Raw genomic sequence first — 20889 nt, 5'->3', positions numbered from 1 at the left:
CTTGCTGCATGGCAGGCTGAGACAAAGTCCATACAGCCATGGAAAAACATTCCCACTTTTGCTTGTTCATTCTACTGAGAATAATGAGCATGGGAGAGACCTGGCTTCCTGTAGACCAGTCCAGGACTACCAAACTGTAGCATTACCATCATCTAAAGATTTTTCACTAACAGTACAATAAACAAATTTTTGAGCTGAGGCTCATTATGACCAATATTTTGTCTCACTATTTTTTTTGTTAATGTCCAAAATAGTTTAGGCAGATCAAAGCCCATCATTCGCTAGACTAATTGTTGGTTGTTAAAATAAGGACTGCAATTTACCACTTACTATTGAATTCTTAATTTGGCAGTTTATGAAATTTAAGATCACATGAAAGCATATGACAGATGAAAAGATGTATGTTTAATTGACAGACAGCTGCAGAGCTGCTGTCCAAGACTGATCCCTTGGGCTTCTTCCCTCTCCCTTTCAGAAGTGAGAGCTATCATTACAACACAGCACTCTGCTTCCAGGAGTTTTCCAGACTGGTTTGGGTAAGTGTGGAAATTCATATTTATGAGGTAGATCTAAGAACAAATCAAAGTATGCTTTGAGAGTCTGGCATTCCTGGCTGTGAAATGAACAGCTAATCTTCCACTGACTTGAAAGCCAGCAGGAGCAGCTTCCAAAAAAATACAAAAATGCAATACTTTAATTCTTCAGGAGTGAAATTTGTTACTGCCAGTGGTACCTATGCATCACATGAGATCCCCAGCTGATGCTTAACCAGACTTCAGAGATGCACAGGCTGTCAGCTGGAACTTTGTATGACAAAATATCACACATGTTTGTGAAAAGTCACACTGAAGACTAACCGACTAACCCTTCTTCTGTTTTCATAAGCACAGTCTAATTGGATATGATATATAGCATAAATGCAACTGCCTTCATATTTCTGCAGATAACAAAGTCAAATTCTCATTTGGTATTGTCCTACTTCTAAAATTTTAATGAAGCATTATGATAAGAACCAATTTTCTCTGCTTAATCTAATCTGAACATAACAGACTCAGAACAGCACAATTACTGTGCTACAGCATATATAGAAAATTACCCATTATTACTGAGCTCCAACGTAGAGAAAGAGGAGGTTTCAAAAGACCCCAAATGTCTATAATCCCTGTTTGCACTAATAAGAAACTCTCACAAAACCATTAACAAAGTAATCAGCTTTTCAATATTTTAAGGTGAAAAAAAAAATTGTAGAAACAAGAAAATAATTTTACATTTTATTTTAATTTTTTGTTGTTTACTCATTCTTAGTTCCAGATTCATATCTTTATATTTAAGACTTCATATTTAAGATCAAGGACTGCATTGATCTTGTCAAAGTAACTTTAGTCTGAGAAACAGTGATAGTAAAGCATATATATTCACACACTGAAGTTATTGATGGATTTCTGCTCTTCGCTAAATTAATTACCAAGAAGTATTTGATCTGATGTGAGTTGATAAATATACTGGATCAAACATTTATAGAGTAAAAGATTCAAGATGAGATGTCGGATATCATGGCTAACAGTTTTGCTGCACACCTCAATGCCTCAGCCCACAGGCACAGCATCCTGCCCAGGTCTCAACCCAATGATCCCACTGTCTGTTCTGCTCCATCATTTTTGATCCTCAGTGCCATCTATTTTTATTATAAGTATGATTGTGGTAAGAAAGATTTCTGGCATGTCACTGTTACCCTCCCTTATGGGTGGCATTGGCCGTGCCGCCCCAGGTGAGATGCAGTGCACCTGGCAACCCCTCCCAAGATGGCGCTGGCCATGCTACAGGGACCCCATTTTCCCGCCTTGATCCTTCTCTTCCGCCCACGTTTTCCCGCCAGCCCCACCCTTCCCCCAATGGCACTGCACCATCCTGCAGCGAGCCAGCCCCTACTGGGGGGAAGGTGAGGTTGGATTAATCCCTCAGTCCTTCTTCTGGCTCCCCTCTGATGGGAGGGATCGCCAGAGGGGTCCCTCCGTTAGAAGACCTCCCTTTGTAAGAGAGCTTTCCCCTTTACTGTGGTGGGGGGGGGGGGGCCTTCGAAGGGAGTGGGGCTGGAAACCTGTACCGGGGCTCCACTGTTTTCCTTCCCCTGAAACAGTGGCGCCCAGGTTCACCCCTTTATCCCATCTCCTAAATGTACCTTGCCATAAGTTCCCTTATTATTTCAATACAAGTTTTCCCCATTGCTTGTGATAATTTGGAAATAACTTCTTGGATTGAGTTATATCTTATAGAAGGAAAGATCATCCTCTCTAATCACTGCCCACATTGCTATGCCAACTTCGCAATCAAATTGGAGAAACCACATCGCTGTTCGCTGCCTGCTTCTGCTCTGCTAAAATTCGAAAAACCACAAGCATCGCGTCATGAATCCTGCTTTCATCTTCGATACAGAATGTGTTTATGATAATTTTGTACCCTTTATCTTAAATTGTAATGTGGAAAAGATTTTTGCCCCATTCATTGTAACTATGATTGGTGTATCTCTTTCTGATGTCTCTCGAATTTGTAACATTGCTAATTTTGTTTTTACCTCAGAACTCCCTTTCCTTTATGTAATTTCAAAAGAGTGAGCTGCGGGATTTGTAATTTTCTCTTCTCCCCCCACCCCCATTCCCCTTCCCTCGCATTCCCCCTTTGTCCTGCATTCCCGTCTCACTCCCCCTTCCCCCCACGGTCCCTTGTCCCGACCCTGCGTTCCCTTATCTCTCCCTCTCACCGTGGTCCGGTCCCTGTCCCCCGCCCCCGCCGCCTTTCCCCTCACCATGCGGGCTGTCCCTGCCTCCCCCCGCGGCTTTCCCATCGCGGTCCCCGGGGTTTCCCTGCCCCTGTCCCCTGCCCCTGTCCCCTGCCCCCGTCCCACTGGCCACGGCTCAGGTTCCCCCCCGCCCCGGCACAGGGTATAACCGAGCCCCGCTCGGTGCCCGGGGTCTCGGGGAACACACTCCCACAATAAACACGTGTTTGCACCTGAGCCCCATGTCGCCATTTCGTCTGTTCCCGCGTGGACTGAGCCTCACAGAGACGAGGGGAAAGCAGCCGCCTTCTCCTTCTCTCCTCGCCGTGCCCACAGGCGTCCGCCCGGAGCCGATCTCGCACCGCAACACCTTAAGGCAAGGAAAAAGGAGGAAAAAAGAAGCAAGAAAGCAACAGAAAAAACAAACAGCATCCTCACTGAAAAGGAGAGCCTGCAGAGCACATTCCTAGATCTGATGGCTATAGTAGTGAGACCCACTGCCAGCAGCTCATATGTTGTGATAATGATTTCTCTATTACCAGGCAATCTCAGCCTCATGACTCTGCTTAATTCCTCCATGAATCATGTCAAGGATTCGGTACCCCCTTCAGCAGCAAACAAAAACCTGCTATCCACATATTCCAAGATTTGAACCCTCTCAAGAAAAAAGATCTCCCTTTTCACACTGCACATTGTTTCTCTAGGTTCTCTCTCTAGTGCTTTGTGTGCAAGTAACAAGATCTTAAAATAATGAGAAGAAGCCTAGAATAAACCATAAATTCTCATAAATACAAATCTTTGTAGACACTGAAATAAAGGCAAATAGAACAGAGATTTTACAGGGGTGCCATCTGAAAAGCTTGGCATTTTGCAGCCTCTCAAGATCATGAGAGAAGAAATCTTCAGAAGTTGTTTGTTGAGAGGTATGAGATTATGATTTGGATATATCCCCACAGGTAAGAGTTGGAGGAAAAAAATGATTAATGGTTGCTATGCAATCTTGCAAATAAAACCATATTTTCAGGGGATATATAAATAACAGTTTTCCTTCTGTTCACAATGAAAATATGCTCTGGTAAGTTTAAACATCCTTAAACACCTAGCTGCTTTCTTGCTCTGCTCCTAGTGTGGTCTCTGTTGTGGATAGTACAGACAGCCAATACACACATGGCTACAGGATTTTATGCATCTGAGAGATTGATTCTGGCATCAGCAGTATCCTCTCTCACTCTCAAGCATGCAACACCAGGGATATTGCACCAGGGATAATGGTAAGGGAGGAGGCAATGAGAAAAACTAAAGGATGTAGCAACAAAGTGAGCACTAGGAGAGGAAACAGAAAGAATAAGAGAGAAAAATCAGCTTCTAGAATGTTATTCCTCCATTTCAATATCTTTGCAGTGGGAATAATTCTACATTGGCCAAAGGAGATGTTCCAATTAATTCCTCCTTTGGTGCTACCTCATCCTACAACCATCTGAGAGACACCTGCAATCAAGCCCTGACCTGAAGCTGCACTGCCAGGAGTATCTACTGTGCGGCCTAAGCAGCTGGGGCAGAGCTAAAAGCAGCACAGTCAGACACATCCCACCATGCAAAACACCAGGGCAGCAATAAAGGCAGCAGACCTGTAGCACTGCAGGTTAATAAATGTGTGAGAAAAAAGCCACCTCTCCTCACCCCCTCAATTATCAAGCCACTGTTTTCTTGTTTGTGGCAAAAGAGACATGTAGTTGACACGGAAGTCCCATGGTATCACCAACACTTTCTCCTGGCCAAGGGCAGTGGAGCCATTGCCTTGTCCTGTAACAGTGCACAGCCAGTTGGCTGCTCAGATACGCTGAGACTTCAATGATGCCACCACCAACATATAGAGAAAACCTTTGACAACTGCACCCTGTGTGCCCGTAGCATCTCACTTAACTTTTGGGGCCTGGCTGCCCAAACCTGCATTTGCCATTCTGGGCACAGTCAGGAGCAGGTTCCTTGGAAAACTTTACACATGGAGATGCAGTTATCTGTGAAATTAAGGAGCACCTAAAGCAAGCAGCGAGAAATAAACCACTATGGGCACAGACAGACAGCAGGTACACAGCTTGCAAATGTGACTGCTAAGAAGGTTCTTGGGTGGCCTCTGAAGTCACCTTGCTTAGATTCCACATGGGACTATGTCAAAGGCTTGCAAATAGACAGTCCAAGAGAATATATATGAGGGGGATTTTTCATTCAGCTCTCCATCTTTAAATTCAGTGTTTAACTTCACTATCCCATAGAGGCTTTAAATATGCTAGTCATCTAAAAATTTTACATAAAGAAGGGAAGAATCATCCATACACAGGAATTTCCACCACTTTCCTCAGCTTATTTTCCCATTTGCTTTCCTTCTCACATTTGCTGATATAGAAAATCTTGCTTTTCTCACACAGAAAATCCACTGCTTCTTTATTCTTCCCATTCCTCAAAGGATTTTGGTTTTGCTACAGTGTTTGGAATGAACAAAAATCACATGGAAGTGTGCCATGTAGACTTGTTACTATATTTCAACAGATGGTATGCAGTATTGATCTGAATGCCTGCACAAAAAGAAGCTGTGTCCATATCCTTGCAGGGGTCTTTTTCCTGAGGTCCTGGGAAATACAACAAAGTAGCACTTGATGTAATTTTTTCTATTGTTCCTAGTTCTGCTATACACATGTAAAACTAAGCAAACAACATTCTCATTTTGAATGTGTTAATCACTCCCACAGTTTGAGAACAATGAAGAATTAGATTAACTTGTATCTGTAGGTGCCCACGTTGGTCGGCATAAAACACACACACACACACTTTGCACAGATGTGGGAAAGTCAGGTACCCTTTCTTTCTCTCATTGTATGTTGTGACTATCTCCAGTGGAAGCTGGTGTAATGAGGATCACATATCATGATTGTCAGATAGAACATAGTAGCAATTACCCAAGACAGCAGCAATTGTGACCACTCTCTGTTCAAGGGAACAATTTATAGAAGTGGCTCATGAGCTGACAAGATCAGGAGTTACCAAAGCTGATGATTAAAAGTTTTGACTAAATCTGCTATCAGCAGTGTTACAGAACTGTAAAGCTGAGGAGGGAGAAGCCTGCAACTGAACATTTGGACTAAAATGCTCGGCCCTTTCCAGTTTTACCTGCAGCATAGCACCAGCCATTTTCAGTGAATACTCATCTGCAGAACACTTCTGTAGTCAAAAGTAGTTGAGGAAATTAAATTTGTCACAAAACCCTACCCAGCCACAGAAGTATTTGTTTGGGAAGTGGTCAGTAGTTTCTTTCAAATTGTTTGGATGGTCTATGACCCATCTAGCTAGGAAACAGCAGCAACAGCAATTTTGTTGTTGGCCACCTATTATATATCACATGTATATATATATATATATGTGTGTGTCACTATATATAATTTGTGATTAACAAACTACAGATTAACAGGAATAATAAGTATGATGTGCAAAGTTCTCAGTCTCAAATATGCCAGCAGCACTGAAAAATTTTGAATAAATTTTATAGGGACATAAATCAACTTAAGGGCAGTTCTTAAACATGGAAAGCAGCTACAATGATTTTTATATTCTTTGCTGTATAGAAATAATCAAATTCTTCTTCCAAGGGACATGAAAAGCCCTGCAGGTCATAGGTGCCAGATGAGATGGTGAGGAATACATTCAGTGCAGGCAGCACAGTACGCAAGCTGCAGATTGAGCTCTGGGGGGCAGGAGCCGAGGTAAGAGGCCATGAACTGAACCCTTTTGCACAAAAATGGGCACAGAGACCTGTGTCCCAGCCAGGTGACCAGACAGAGAGAGACACAGCAGAAGCTGAGGACTCAGCAGGAAGAGCCCAGACTTTCATGTGCAGAGACTGTGAAGGCAGGGGTTACTTTATTTGGTATCCCTTCCTGGAGGCACTCAGCTTGAGTTGTTCTAGCATTACTGCATCATGAATAAATTGCTTTAGGGATGCAAGAGAAATACAGCCAATAACAACATCTGATCTGAGAGTGTGACTGTGGTGGGTGTGTGTAGGGAGCCAAGCAGGGCATCCATGGGCTTACCACAGCCACCCACTGAGATGGGGCTTCAATCCCAGCAGTGAAGTGTGACTACCAGAGTGCCCTCTGAACAGTCAGACAGGAAAGTTTCCTTACACGTGAGTCATTATAAAATAAGGTAGTAGAAGTGATGTACCACACAACCTTGAAAAATGCCAGGGGTCTCATGGGCTAACCCAAGCAATCTGTCCAGCCCTTACACTATGTGACACTATGCTAGCTTGTTGTACCTCTTATCTCAGTGTGACCTGAAAGGAAAAACACATCATCAAGAGGCAGGAAGAAGAATTTGGAAGGAGAAAAGAATGAAAGTTCTGTCTTTCTCCATTTATTTATTTATTATTCTAAGGGTGGTATAAGACCTGATTGAATTCCTGTCTGGGTGTGTATCTTAGTTAATGTGTCAACAAGCATTTGGAATATCAACTCTCCATTCAACCTGCTCAATCTGACTGCAAGAATTCAGTGTGCTTTGAATAAAAGCAAGACTGACTAACCAAATGATTGCAAAGATGGAAGGAGTGGATGAGTGCTTTGAGCAACTAAGTCCAGTTTCAGTCATTGATGTTGACATTATTATATGATGAATCTTAAAGTGAGATTTTTTTTTCCTCTCCTTACTTTTCCTTCTAGAATATGGGTCCATACTCTCCACCTTAAGAAATATTTCCTTTTGGCAACTGCAACTAAATTATGGCTGATTCATCCCAAATCGTTTTATCGTAAATACATCATTTGGCTTAACTAGTTCTTCAGTTTCCAGCAGTGTCCTCTGGGACATGCATATAGGAGAGAACCACCCTCTCCAGCCCCATTCAAGACATCATTTTACATTCCTAACTAAGCAAAATTATTTTGACTTCTTGAAGTTAAAGATGCTTTCCCAAACATCCTTTCCCACCACTGAGATCCCAGCACAGACTCATGCTATTAGCCCTAAGACATGTCTTTAGCCTGCTGTACCCATTTCTACCCCTGTTGTCCTCAATATCACACCATGTCAGTATACAAGATTCTGATACTACCATATGCCACAGATGATTCCTATATGTGTCAGTCAATTCAATTTTCATGCTCCTGTTTTTTATGCCAAGGTCTTTATTAGAAATAGTAAACAAACTTTTTCCAGAGAGTCCTTGAGTAAATTGTTTAGTAACCTCTTTCAGCTTGATCATTTGCCTCACAGCATGATTCATTGTCATCTCTCATTTAGAGAGCTCCTTACCACATCTCAGTTCCTGTAATAATCTCCATCTTTACTGTTTTAGCTGATAATTTCCCATGTGACACTGTATCGGATACTTTGCTCAAGGTCAGATAGATTTGATCTACTGCTTTTGTCTACAGAATCACAGCTTTCTTTTTTCTTTTTTTTTTCTAGAAACGTAAATGAAGATTCCTATCAATCTTTGATTAGACAGGCATCAGGATAGCCTGACACAGTGTGCCTCTGACCAAGCCTTACTACATTTTATTCCCCTTTCTATTTATCTGCAGAGTTTTAATTAGTGTTTCTTCCAAAGTTTCCTACATAATCCCTGCACACAAGTAAGGTCAGTAAAGCTTAAAAGCCATAAGGAGATATCTTAAGTTCCCCAGAAGATAATGTGATAATTAAGACAAAGTGATAATATGTGCTTGATGCATCTGTGGATGGCAGGGGGAGGCAGAAGAACCAAGTAATTTAACCTCTAACCAAAGTTATGCATATTCTCTCTGCCTTTCTTCTACAAAATCAGGGAATGACATGATCCAGTACAAAGTGGAAAAGCAAGAGCAAGTAGAATTAAATTATTAAGCTATACCTGTACCAGCTCAAATCAGCAGTCCCTCTCCTGCAGGGCTGTCTCCATCAGGGTGCCATAGCAGGTACCTAGAGAAGAGGACAGAAACAAGAAAAGCCTACAGTTTTGCTTTCCCACTAGTTACTCCCAGCTCCACAGTTTTGTAGTTAATGGATCATTGAGAAAAAGGCATTATCTATCTGTTAAATAGTTCTTACTGTACTGCATTGCTTTCCTCAAATCAATGTAAGCTTCTAGCATTTACAATGTCTATGAAAATCTTGTTTATTTTGAGTTCATTACCAACTGCTTCTCCTCAATGCTCTGTAGTTCTTTCACCAGGAGAAACACTGAACCATCACACCTCATCATCTTCTCCACTCCACGATACAATTCCTCTGGTTTGCCCCTTAGCTCTGCTTTCTGGAGCTGAGCAGCCATACCCATGGAGGTATTACCTGGGCATAAGCCATTGAACACCTTCAAACACCTTTGCTCCCCTCCTCTTGTCTTTTCTCTGCCTCTTCAGTGTCCATCCTACCTTTGCCCAAAGCAGTTGGGCCATCCCCAGAAGAGGAAGAAAGTTTAAGATCTTTCAAGATGAAGGCAGATCCATACAGAGATTATTCTGGGAGGTATTGAAAAACACCTGAAAAATAGTGCATTCATTGGTCACAGCCAGCATGTCTCACTTTGCTCTGCACTGGTGTGGCTTCACCTCAGGTCCTGTGTGCAGTTTTGGGCACCACAATATAAGAAAGATAAAAAGCTGTTAGTGTCCAAAGCAGAGCTGTAAGATGGTGAAGGGCCTTGAGGAGAAGCTGTATGAGAACAGCTGAGGTCACTTGGTCTATTCAGCCTGGAGAAGAGGAGACTGAGGGGAGACCTCATTGCTGTTACAACTTCCTCACGAGGGGAAGGAGAGGGGCAGACAGACACTGATCTCTTCTCTAGGGTTCCCAGTGACAGGACTTGAGGGAATGGCCTAAAGTTGTGTCAGGGGAGGTTTAGGCTGGATATTGAGAAAAGTTTCTTCACCCAGAGGGTGCTTTGTAGGATTTGTAATTTTCTCTTCTTTCCCCCCTCACTCCCCTTTCCCCCTGCGGTCCTTTGTCCCGACCCCCGTGTCCCCTGCCCCCCCCCCCCACCCCCCCGCGTCTTTCCCATCGCGGTCCCCAGGGTTTCCCTGCCCCTGTCCCCTGCCTCCCGTCCCATTGGCTGTGGCTCAGGTTCCCCCCCGCCCCCGGCACGGAATATAACCGAGAGCCCCGCTCACTCCCCCGGGGTCTCAGGAACACGGTCCCACAATAAGCACGTGTTTGCACCCGAGCCCCGTGTCGCCATTTCGTCTGTTCCCGCGTGGACTGAGCCTCGCAGAGACGAGGGGAAAGCGGCCGCCGTCTACCCCCCCCCCCCACCCCCGCCGTGCGTGCTCACAGGCGTCCCCCTGGAGCCGATCTCGCACGGCAACAAATGGTAGCAGAGGACGGTTATTTCCATCGATTTGTGAAAGGGGGGAGAGAGAAAGGAACTCTGCTGCCGCAAGAGCTCTGCAGACTCTAAGAGGAGTGGATTGACCGGGCGGAAAACAAACTCGAAGCTCCGGGACCCTCTTCGGTCCTCGCCGGCATGCTCTCTAACCCGCCCGAGAGCAGCCGCGCTGCGGGGGCAGCCAGACTGCAGAGGCCGGGAGCGGGGTAGACTTACCCGAGGACAAAGAGGACAGTTTGGCAGTGGCTTGATGGACTGAGCTTGAAGAGTGGCCCGTCAGGGGGACGGCATTTGAATGGGGACCTGAGGTTGATAGTGGCCGAACCCAGGGTTTCAAGGGCGAGCTCTGGTTAACGGGAACACCCAGACTTCTGGGAGAAGCCAAACCGCGAAATAATACGTTCTCAGTTTAGTGTGATTTTCCACCACCGAGGAGAGAGATAGAGATTTCCCCGTCTGAGCCCAGAGGGTAAGTTGGGTCAGAGCAGGGTGGGGACCCTGGCGGGCAGCTGAGCTACCTTTTTTTCTTTTCTGCGTTTTAACCACCGTCTGCGTCCATACGGGGGCTGTAGGCTTGCATGCCCCTGGCGGCCGGGAGGCGTTTTCTTTTCCGAGGAGGACGCAACCTCGCTCGGTCTTTTTGGGGTAACTCATACTGGAAAGCTCCTTCTCTTTCTCGGAAAGCTGCCTTTTCTATTGTCTCCTCCCTATTCTGGGCTGTGGGGGCAGGGGGGGTCGAAAGGACACCAATGGGACAGAATTGTAAACGGCGACACATCAGCTATGGGAGAATTTTTAACATCTCAAGAGAGGCCCTCCACATCCACGCATTTCGTCAGCTTCCAGCCGCGTCGGGCCCCTCTCCTATAGATTTTCCCCTCAGCTTCTGTGAAGCTTTCCCTCCCCTTTTCCCCACAGACTTCCCCAAACCTTCTCCTTTGGGGATGGCAGCGGCCGAGCCACCCCAAGCGCCCTGCCGGACGCTGTTATCCTCCCTTAGGGTGACATTGGCCGTGCCTCCCCAGGCGAGATGCAGTGCACCTGGCAACCCCTCCCAAGATGGCGCTGGCCAAGCTACAGGGACCCCATTTTTCCGCCTTGATCCTTCTCTTCCGCCCACGTTTTCGCGCCCACCCCACCCTTCCCCCAATGGCACTGCACCATCCTGCAGCGAGCCAGCCCCTGTTGGGGGGAGGTGAGGTTGGATTAATCCCTCAGTCCTTCTTTTGGCTCCCCCTCTGATGGGAGGTATCGCCGGAGGGGTCCCTCCGTTAGAGGACCTCCCTTTGTAAGAGAGCTTTCCCCTTTGCTGTGGGGGGGGCCCCTTCGAAGGGAGTGGAGCTGGAAACCTGTACCGGGGCTCCACTGTTTTCCTTCCCCTGAAACAGTGGCGCCCAGGTTCACCCCTTTATCCCATCTCCTAAATGTACCTTGCCATAAATTCCCTTGTTATTTCAATACAAGTTTTCCCCCATTGCTTGTGATAATTTGGAAATAACTTCTTGGATTGAGTTATATCTTATAGAAGGAAAGATCATCCTCTCTAATTACTACCCACAATGCGATGCCAACTTCGCAATCAAATTGGAGAAACCACATCGCTGTTTGCTGCCTGCTTGTGCTCTGCTAGTATTTGGAAACCACAAGCACCGCGTCATGAATCCTGCTTTCATCCTCGATACAGAATGTGTTTATGATAATTTTGTACCCTTTATCTTAAATTGTAATGTGGAAAAGATTTTTGCCCCATTCATTGTAACTATGATTGGTGTAACACTTTCTGATCTCTCGAATTTGTAACATTGCTAATTTTGTTTTTACCTCAGAACTCCCTTTTCATTATGTAATTTCAAAAGAGTGAGCTGTAGGATTTGTAATTTTCTCTTCTCCCCCCCTTCACTCCCCCCTCCCCCCGCGGTCCCTTGTCCCGACCCTTTGTTCCCTTATCTCTCCCCCTCACCATGCAGTCCGGTCCCTGTCCCCTGCCCCCCCCCCACCCCCCCCCCGCGGCTTTCCCATCGCGGTCCCCGGGGTTTCCCTGCCCCTGTCCCCTGCCCCTGTCCCCTGCCTCCCGTCCCATTGGCTGTGGCTCAGGTTTCCCCCGCCCCCGGCATGGGGTATAACCGAGAGCCCTGCTCGCTCCCCTGGGGTCTCGGGAACACGCTCCCACAATAAACACGTTTTTGCACCCGAGCCCCGTGTCACCATTTCGTCTGTTCCCGCGTGGACTGAGCCTCACAGAGCCGAAGGGGAAAGCGGCCGCCGTCTACCCAACCCCCACCCCCCGCCGTGCGTGCCCACAGGCGTCCGCCCGGAGCCGATCTCGCACGGCAACAGTGGTTGGGCACTGGCACAGGCTCTCCAGGGAAGTAGTCACAGCATCAGCCTGACAGAGCTCCAGAAGTGTTTGGTGAGCACTCTTGGGCACATAATGTGACTTTAGGATGTCCTGCACAAGGCCAGGAGTTAGACTTGATGAATCTTGTGGATCCCTTCCAAATCAGCTTATTCTGTGATTCTGTGAATTTCCATACTCATATTCCCTCCCCTTCAGAAAAATCTAACCCTTTAAAACTTTGACAAGCCCATTTTTAGGTGTCTGCTTCTGGTTCAGCAGAACCAGGTAACGAACGAGCAGAAACCAGCAAATTAGCACTTGACGCTGCCATGTTTAAATCCTGTTTGAGAGACACCGCCCTCACACCCGCCTGAAGCCATTCATAATACCTTTCTGATTTACCTTTAATTTCTGCACAAGGTGTTCGTTCACTTAACAGATCTAATTCCCCAGTTACAGAAAGATTGCCTCTCACATCTTCCATAAAAAAGATCAAAGAGATATTAACAGCCCAGACAGTGGTGCTGTACCAGAGTGGGCCTGCCCAAAAGGGTTGTCCATTGCCTGGGCATATGCACCTTCCCAGGGCTCCAACAAGCTCTAGCACAGCCCTGATCAGGCAGCTAACAGTGCTGTCTTATTTTATTTGGAGGGAAGGGAGAAGCTAATAGACCACTGTAGAAATGGCACAAAGGAAAAGGGGGCATGCTTGTTTTAATACTTTCATTAAGGAAAAGCATAGCATTACTGACTCATTAACTTTTCATTCAACGTCACGTATGCTTTTTAATTTATTAGAACCTTAATTTTTACCAAGTGGCTACACAAGCAATTGTTTTCCATTTTAGCTGAAGAAGGAGTTGTGATCGTTTTTTTGTGAACTCAAAGAAGAAAGTGAACATAAATTTGTTATACTATGTTCACCCAGAGCACAGATGTGATTGAGATTTTCAGCTTCCCCTGACACTGCATGCCTGCTGACATTGCACATGTAATCCAACATAAAAATTGATTTTTTATACAGAAAGCATTCTGTATAGCCAGTACCTGTATGTCTTGCAAAGCTTCAGAACTGATAGTCTATCTCAGCACACAATGCCGTAAACTTCCACAGTTTTCCAAAACTGCTCTTTTTAAAAAGAGCTTTTGATGCAAATTTCTTCAGGCTTGTGGTTTTGCACCACAACCAATATAACAAGAGAACATTGCCCTCTGGTGTCACAAGCTTTGTGCTTGGCAGGGCTCCCCACCTGCACTTTCTTACCCCTTTTCTACCTTCTCATTATTCACTGCACCGAGAGCCAGGCTGTGGTTCACAGGCATAAACCAGCAGAAGGTATGGAAAGGGATGTTTCCTTTTCAATGGGGAATTTTTTGCAGTCATGGAACAATTGCCATGGGTGTGAAAACAATCTTTCCAAAGTACTGAAAGCCAGAATTAGCTCCCTTCAGGTTGGGTGATGATGTTAGATCTTAAATTATTCCTTTTTTTTTTCTTTTTTTTTGACCAGCTTATAAATTTATTTATTAATCCTCTTTATTAGGATATTTTTATTATTTTAAAGTGAATATTAGAATCAAAGCTATCAGAAGACTGAAGCTAAATTTGGTAGCTTATGCTACCAACTCCTTTACTATCATCAGAGTTTTTCTAATTATAACTGAGTTCTCCAGCCTGCACTTGGAGATATCTGAGTTCTGCCTAATTGCTCACGGGTTTGTCCCCAAGCACACTCCAGTATATTAGGACAAAGGAGTGGCAGAAAACAGCCAAATCAAATGCAAAGAAGCTAAATGACTACTTGGTGTTGGATGACAGTACCAAAAGAGAGAGAAGCATCATCATTTTTTAAGTAATTGGGGAAGGGACAGGAGGGGGTGCAGTGGGAGTAGCACAAAGCTTAGATTGATCTTCTTAGCCTTGCAGGCTCTGCTGTCAGATGGTTTGCACAAAGCAAAACAGCAAGGAAAAATGAGTTTTTTAAAAAAAAAAAAATTACCTCAACTCTTAAAGCCAAAGATTACTTTTCCACTCAAATATTTCAAGTGTTTAGTAAATGCCAATTTCAAAAAGATAGTGGCCACAAGTAATAGATCTTTCAAGCTAATTAGTCCATACAAAATATATGCACAGTCATTTTTTCTAAGGAGTCAGTGATGATTCCAACAGATGATCCACTAATTCCATCAGCTACTCGCAGCCACTCTGAAAACCACAAGGGACAGAAGTTTAAGGTACAGCCTTAAAACATAAGGTAGAGATTTGACAGCAGGGGCCCCAGATGGTGCTGCCTATTAGACAATTCCCTGGACGTTGTCTAATAATCATTTATCTTTTGCTCAGTGGGATCCTACATCTAGCTTTATCCTGATAATAGTCTAGGCTCAACTCCATGTAGGACCCCTCACAGACCATGGAAACATATCCAGGGATTATTTTTTCTCCTCTTACCCTAGATAGTGGAGGGATATGCTCCTCTCAGTACACTAACCAGAGATAAATAGATAATAAGATGAGAGCAGGCACACTCAGCTGTCTATGTAGTTTTTTATCTGTCTTATGGACTTCTCCCCAGATACACCAGACCAATTTTTGACCCAGGTTCTCCACTAGCTTCCAACCACTGAATTAAATCCTTACTGATAAACTGAACACAGAGATTTTCTTCCTGGCCATTTACAGGACTGTTAACTTTGAATTATTAACCAAGAAAACCCCTCATTTTTCTCTTAGAAGAAAATATAAATTGCCCTCTTGAAGAATTGAGGTCTCACATTATTTTTGTGCATCTCCTCATTTGCAGATGGCTTTTACAGAGGCTTTTGCTATGAGAAGGATTGAGAGAGGGGAAGTAGGAGGCTGAGGTCAGATATGATGTTTGATTTAGGAACTAGAGAATTAAAAAACAACACTGCAAAACTGAAATTTGAGAGGAACTTCAAGATAGGCTTCACCAAAAAAAATTACAGGGAAAAAAACCAAAAAAAGCATTTTCTCTTTTCAAAAGAAAATTACATGTAGATAAACAAGCTCTGAAAATTCTCTTGAGGTACTGAAGAGGGAAGGAGGGAGATAACTGTATAAAAAAAACTGGTGCTGAAACCAAATGCAGTCTTCAAGCACTGCTCTATGAAGCTATTTTTAAAAAATAGTAATAAAATGTGGTAAACATGTATTCTGTTGTGCTTTTAATGTCTTTGACAATGTCTGGCTATATCTCCCTTATTTAGAGCCAGCATAGTCTTTTGATGGATCTATACCTGACCAAACTAAGGCTGAATTTTACTTTTTCTTGCTATGTTACTTCTTGGTTTGTTCCTTCTATATTACTTCTTGGCTTCTTGACAGTTTGGAGGATTTGGCAGCAATGAAGCTAAAACTTGTGTCAGGCTACGTGCTTCAATCTGGGTGTGAAATTCAATGACCGTTTGAAATTCAGATTTTGCAGAGTCATGACATAAACAAATGTAGCATAGAAAGATATTCTCCATAGGAAGCTGTTCAGCAGACAGAGAGCAGACTGAAAAAGGCAGACTGAAGAAGAGTTACCTTACCAAAATTGATTGCAAGTTTACCACACCAGGGCCTAGGCATTAATTTTGCCCTTAAGATTTATTTGCAGTAAATCATGTCATGCATGCTCTCTGTGACAGGTCCATTTCTCTCTGTGGCTGATCCCATTTCTCTGCTTTTGCAAAACAAATATTAAAAAAAAAAACCAAACAAACAAAAAAAAAACCAAACAAATTATTTACATGTTACCTGCCAGGTGTTGTAGCCAACAAGCTTCTGAAAGGTGTTGATTTGTCCTACATGTCAGAGAGCCAATATTTTCCTATGTGCCAGTTTGTCTTGCCACCTACTTCATTAGTTAGAGTTATTTTTTAGGATTTCAAATAAATTCTTGCCACCTACTTCATTAGTTAGAGTTATTTTTTAGGATTTCAAATAAAGTCATGGGGATTATTACCTGCTCTCCCAAAAATCTACTGAACTGTCTTTTTGATTTTGATGCCATGAGTTCAGATCTATTGCTGCACCTCTGTTGGTGGCGTAGTAGACTTCAGCAAGTGATTTAAATTCTTGCCATATTGCTTTCCAAGGATGCTGTTAGAAAACACAATTGAGACCACACTGACTGGAAAGGTTTCTCCTTAGCTCCTGCATAGCTGTCTCTAGAGGCTGCTTAGTCAGTCTTTGCAAATTCCTGAATTTGCAAGTTACTGTTGACTGAAGAAGGCACTAGAGCCACTGTAAATTGAGGCAAACTGCAGACAAGCTAACTTTCCCTTCCCTCTCTTACCTTATTTACCAGATTAGAAATTTGCATACAAGCTTGCCTGGGAATAGGCATACTTGGGAAGAAAGTCTGCAGAAGAGAGCAGTATGCTTCAGGGGCAATAACACAATGAGGCTGATCCAGACCTCTGGCCCTGGAGGTGAAAGGAAGGATGAGTTCCTCAGACATCTACCTCAGCTGTCATCCATCTGCTTTTGGACTTTATGCACAGCTGTTGCAAAGATTTTAGAGGCACACACTGCCTCTTACACTTTACTGTAGCACCTAGCACAACACAGTGCAATCACTTTTAAGGCTTTAAGCAGCACTGCTACAAAAATGATTGTTGGTGAAAGGCAGATAATTAATTACTTTCCAGCATACCTTTCCCTAGTATAGCGTTCAATACAAGTATTGACTGGATTAATTTAATTTCAGAGTTGCAGAAGCAGCTTTATGGTTATTTTTTATTTTAGAGTTGATTTGTGTTTATCAAGACTTTATGCTAGACTAGGACTGTCTCTGGGATGCTTGGAAATGAACTTCAACCTTTTATTTGCATTCAGACCCAGTACAGCCACCCTAACCCAATCCAGCCATGCTATCTGGGTGTTTCATGGTTGTGTCTGTTTGCCCTGGGTGACACAGCTAGTGCTGTCACTGCTCCTTTGGGAGCTTCTTCTGCACACAGTTGTACTCAGCAGATAAAATCTGTCACTCCCCATGTAAATCCCAATTCTCAAGACCTCTCCTGCCTTTCTGTCAGCTGCTGAAAGAAGAAAAGATGACTCCCAAGCCCACTTTAAATTTTCACTGGTCTATTGAAAGCAGTAGATGCAATTCTCATCATAAACTGATACAACGCCATTATTTTCAGTGGAACTATACCCATGTACACAAGATTCAGTTCTAATTGCTTTCCAAAAACATTGAGACCACTACCCTTTGGCTGTGTCTGTTTAATGGTTCCTGTTGTAAGTTACTGTTACTAACACAGACAATTCTTCATCCTAAAGCTCCTTACTGAACTGGTGCAGCCTCATACACCCTTAACCAGAACAGTGATTCCAAGTGTAAGTCTATGAACAGAAATGCAGGGACTGACAGCAGTCTGCCTTTTGGGAAAATCTGGGTTTTGTCTCTTGTCTTTAGAACAATCAATCATTTTTAATGAGTTTGGATTTTTTTTTTAAATATTGCAGTATTATTTAAGGCTATTATTCTACTGGGAAAAAGACCCAACATGTAATGAAACATTAGATATATTAATCTTAATATTCAATGCCTGTTCCAAGGATATTTTGGTCTCCTGGTAACATTACTAAGGACTTGTCATCATGAAAGAGAGAAAGAGTGAAGCTATTTCATTGGATTCTGAAACAGCATGAAATCAAGTGCGTGTTACACCGATTTTGCAAAAAACACACTGCTGGTAGCAATTCTCCCTGTGTTCAGCAAACCATGAAATAACACTAGATCATATTTCTGGCACTTAAAAACAGGGAAGCATTCCAAAGACAGTGGCCTTTTGGCAATGTCTAGCAGAAAGGTGGAAGCGCTAAAACATGGAATTTTCTTTCTTCCCCCTCTCCCCGTGCTCAGATGTTCACAAAGAATCAGTGTAACAATCCTCCAGAGCACAGTTCAATGGAAACATGGAAATTAATTGTCGCAGTCACCTCATTACTCGACTGTCAGTGTTAATGGATGTTTAGCACTGCAATAAGAGCATGGGTGGTGTATGATTTTATCACTGCAGATAAGTGCTTTTCAAGCAAAGGCTCACCACGAGCAGCTGAGCCAGGTGCTGGGTACTGGCAAATACAGTTCGGGATGCCCCTGCCCTGTGGCTGGGAAGAGAGGGAGGGATCAGAGCTGCACAGCTCCCTGCTGCTGGGTCATATGAGCAGCCTAATCATGGAAAACTTGTCTCACATGAACAGAGCAGGGCAATCACATGGAGCCCTAAGATCTGTATGCCACAGCATAAAAGTGATACAACATTTAGAAGGATCTATGATTTGCAATTTCTTCTAAATTTCCAGAGGACTATTACAAATATAAATAAAGAATCATCACCCCTCTATGGCATCAGCGAGCACAAAGATAGCCTTGTGTCTTGGTTTGAAAAGACAGGAGTCTGTGAAGGAAGGCAAAAGCCTCCTGTGAAATGGAAAAGGTAAACCCCCTCCCTCCGAATTACCACAGTTTCAAAATTAAAAGGCTCTCAGGCAAAGACATGGGAATGGGCATAACAATTCTTTACTAGGAAAAAAGTAAATAAAAATTTTAAAAAATGTAATTAGTACATACAAAACTACTGATAAAGTCAGAAACCTGCCACCCTGAGGAGTCAGAGTGTTGGTAACAGTCCAGTTAAATGGTGGCTGCTTCTCCGGGAGTGGCAGATGAAATGCTGCTGAAGCGGTGATCTGTAGAAGGGTGTAGTTTTCTCTGAAGGTCTGGTGATGGAGTAGATGGGCCTGGTCTTCCTCTGGGGCTCCAGTGAGGAAGAAGCTGCTCCTCTGGGAATCCAGCATAAAAGAAGCTGCTTCTCTGGGAATCCAGCAAAGGGGTGCTCTGATGTCCCAAAAAATGCTGATTTTATGCAGGTAGGGATGCTTGGCTCCTCCCTCTGGGTGGAGCATCTCACAATGGGATGATGTAACTTTACCAGTCATGCAGTGAGTCATTAGATGGTCCATTAACAGAAGATATCTCCCTGGAGGGAGACATTGTTCTTGGAAGAGATAAAAAAACTGCCCAACCTCCAACAGATGGCAAACAGAATACATGCTTATCTTACAAGCCAGAACACCTTGCACCTGAAGAGCTGTTTGGAGGCAGTGCTTCTGAAGAACAGGTCATCTGGGCTGGAAACACCCATCTCAATACTCCTCTTTCAAAAGCCAAGCATCAAGGATTGCAGTACAGAAACAGTTTTTTTATTTATGCATCATGGTGAAGCAAGAAATATCCTTTAAAAATACTGGTAGCTTCATCCGCAGACTTCTCAACTGTGCCTGCTTTGGAAATAGACTAAGCTAAAAAAATCAAAAAGTCCATGTGAATCCAGTCCTGAACAGAGTATCTGTCTGGATGAGGTTGAGGATATGGCCATAGCTGATCAGAGGCCAGATGTCCTGGAAATAAATTCCAGTGAAAGCTGGGAAAGGATTCCTCAGAGTCCTTTCTTCATGTGGAAATATAACCCTGGGGAATAAAGTTGGATGTGCTCAGAAAATTCCATCTATTCTAATTAAACAAGATAGTTCAAACCCTGACAAGACAAAAGACTAGGCTGTTATTATTTTTATTTCTGTGGGATAGGTGCATAGTGAAAATGATCTCGCAAGACAAGACACTGCATTTGCTGCTCATCCTTTTTACATTCCAAAGCTTGAGTAATGCTTTAGAGGCAGAGGCCAGGTTTAGTTAACAGTAAGTAATTGTTATAAACTCACAGCTGTCAGAGCTTGCCTACACCAGATGAAATATTTTACTGAGCTTTTTTAAAGTGACTTTGCTTTAATAGGTGTTAAATTGTCATCTACACGTGAAAAGTCTTTGATTTGGGCTTTCCAGGGCAGGAGCTCTGCTCACCCAATCTTGTTTCTTTGGTCTGTTTCTACAGTTTTTGTTCTGCAGATCTTACTTTCTCCCTCTCCTTCTGTGCTTACAACACTCAAAACATCAGTTGAAAAGAAATTTTTAGTGTCTGTAATTCACTACAGAAACTTTTCAGACTGCAAAGGAGACAGATGAGACACTAACATTGACAGTATTAACAAAATAAATCCTTCAGCAACAATAAATTGTATCTGTGCTTGCTTATTGAATTTGGGGTTTTTTTCAGCTGTCCAGATTGATGGAAACTCATCAAGACAATGTGTAGACAACCCGTGTAGACAGGTTTGGGAGTATACTTACTAGCTTACAAATTTGTAAAGCCATACAAATCTTAAAGCTTGTATAAGAAAGGAATCAAGGTGTCATCTCTTTCTTCCCTATGCCAGTGTGGAACCCCAGAAGATAAGGAGCTAATGTCTCAAACACTGATAGCTGGACAGCTGTGGAGCCAACCAAGGATTGTTTATAATAACAGACAAGGAATGTTGCTAGTAACATGTGGTAGGGA

The 20889-nt window shown here is 43.5% G+C and overlaps 2 long non-coding RNA genes across 4 annotated transcripts in view; one reads left to right on the top strand and one right to left on the bottom strand.

The window, feature by feature from the left end:
- LOC140683751 (uncharacterized) overlaps nucleotides 1–20889 on the bottom strand; it is a 218360-nt gene that overhangs the window by 77010 nt on the left and 120461 nt on the right. For all 3 annotated transcript variants that reach the window (XR_012055146.1, XR_012055147.1, XR_012055148.1), the window contains 2 exons: nucleotides 8664–8731; nucleotides 3010–3146 (listed from right to left, as the gene is read on the bottom strand). This is a non-coding gene — a long non-coding RNA (uncharacterized lncRNA). The remainder of the gene's footprint in view (nucleotides 1–3009; nucleotides 3147–8663; nucleotides 8732–20889) is intronic.
- Nucleotides 9941–12323, top strand: LOC121469740 (uncharacterized). The gene is made up of 2 exons (XR_005979916.2): nucleotides 9941–10602; nucleotides 11134–12323. It is a non-coding gene; the product is annotated as an uncharacterized lncRNA (long non-coding RNA).

This window comes from Taeniopygia guttata, chromosome 3, assembly GCF_048771995.1.
Source record: "Taeniopygia guttata chromosome 3, bTaeGut7.mat, whole genome shotgun sequence".
Classification (NCBI taxonomy): domain Eukaryota; kingdom Metazoa; phylum Chordata; class Aves; order Passeriformes; family Estrildidae; genus Taeniopygia; species Taeniopygia guttata.
The sequence above is the reverse complement of the archived record's forward strand: the minus strand, read 5'-3'. Positions and strand labels throughout refer to the sequence as shown.